General features: G+C 45.3%; 1 protein-coding gene across 1 annotated transcript in view; it reads left to right on the forward strand.

The window, feature by feature from the left end:
- Nucleotides 1-1,613, forward strand: part of T265_05728 (hypothetical protein) — a gene marked incomplete at both ends in the record, with an annotated part of 19,872 nt that overhangs the window by 826 nt on the left and 17,433 nt on the right. The gene's annotated exons all lie outside the window — the stretch shown is intronic.

Consider the following 1,613-nt stretch of genomic DNA (forward strand, 5'->3'; position numbering starts at 1 on the left):
AATTCAGTCAAAACGACTGTTTCGCAAACATTCGATTTCCTCAAAATCTAATCGGGAACTACCGCATCATCATTTGAGGTTGTGTAAACAAACATCGCGTGCATAATTAATTTAATGAATTAATACACTTTGGGAAAATACTACTCTCAAATGAGCATACTGGATGAATAATACCGTAGCGACGAAACCGCCGAGTTGGATTCATTATTTTTCGTGGTTTGTGATTAACCCCGTTCGTGGACTAACGATATTACTACTCTTGTTTGTGGGGAATCGATGATTCGTCAGAAGGTTTAAATCATCGATTTTTTTGTTTCCGAATATCTCAACTCTGACCGCTCTGATCAGCTGATTGGATGAGTCATCCAGAATGCACAACCCCAAACGGACTACCGCTCGATCGAATCAAATCACTCGTTTATCCATCATTGTGACGGTCTACAATTTGTCGAGCCAACATCAAACATCGATCTGAATAAATTCAATCTGATCCCGAAAAGCACAGGTACCAACATTCCTTCCCCGCTTACCTGTATGCCTCCATGAAGTAGCGGAGTCATCTTTGCAGACGTGACTGTCTGTTTTCCCAGTCGTTATTTGGCCTGGATCCGAAAACTTTTTTGTGAAAAGCTTTTCTAAGTTGAACCATTAGTTTTTCCCCAGTCATGTTGATGTAGTGAAACCGTTTAATGTGGAGGATATAAGTTTACTCCACTGTGGTGACCATTGTGGTTTTGTCCTGTTAAACTGTCTTTCAAAGTACTAAGCGCATTTTAGCTTATTCGGACATAAGCAGAGGACTCAAGCCGCGGGGGCCATGAGAAGCAGAAACGCAATATTTTGCTCTCACGTGACTCTTGTTTGAAAATCTCTCTTCCTGTCCTTGTGCGCACACATTAAACGATGGGGAAGCACTGGATTCGAGTTTCGCTGTGATCATCAACGGCTGATCTTCTTGGCTGTGCCGGGAGTGCGGCCACGGACCAATAGCTTTGACACACCAGTTCTCACGTGTACCGCCAATCCACCTATCAGATCGGAGCAGGTGGACGTGCTCACGCACGAGCGATATGATTGGTTGATTCAGTGGCTCAAATGGTGATTCAGCAGTTCTGCCTGTACATTCCGATACGCTGGTCATTGGTTCATTGCTGAAACATGGAAATTTTCGTACTATTTTGAAAAAGTGTTGAACAGTGAGAAAATTGGGGGAAGAAAAAATCAGTCGGACTGAGGAGGGGCTAGTTAGAAAATAGGTTGTTGTCGGCGTCATTCACGTCACAGCTCTCCTCCTGTCCTGGCGCACGTATTCTGAGGAGTTCACACGAAGAAACCCTGGATCCAAGTTTCGGTCTTGTTAGAGCTCATCAGCCGTGCATATCCTTAGCTGCACGGGGTTCGACCCCCGGATATCTGACATGCGAGGCGACCGTGTTACCAGTACTCCACCAACACACGATGGACACATTCGAATTCTGACATCTGAACATGCTTGCCAAAAGGCAGTAGCTTTCCTGGTTATGCTGAGCGATTGACACACTTGGAACTTCCGCTTCATGTAGTAACACGGGCGCTTGACCACCGCCTGACTGGTTATGGCCAGCTGTAGGTGA

The sequence above is a fragment of the Opisthorchis viverrini genome, assembly GCF_000715545.1.
Source record: "Opisthorchis viverrini unplaced genomic scaffold opera_v5_113, whole genome shotgun sequence".
Taxonomy (NCBI): Eukaryota; Metazoa; Platyhelminthes; class Trematoda; order Opisthorchiida; family Opisthorchiidae; genus Opisthorchis; species Opisthorchis viverrini.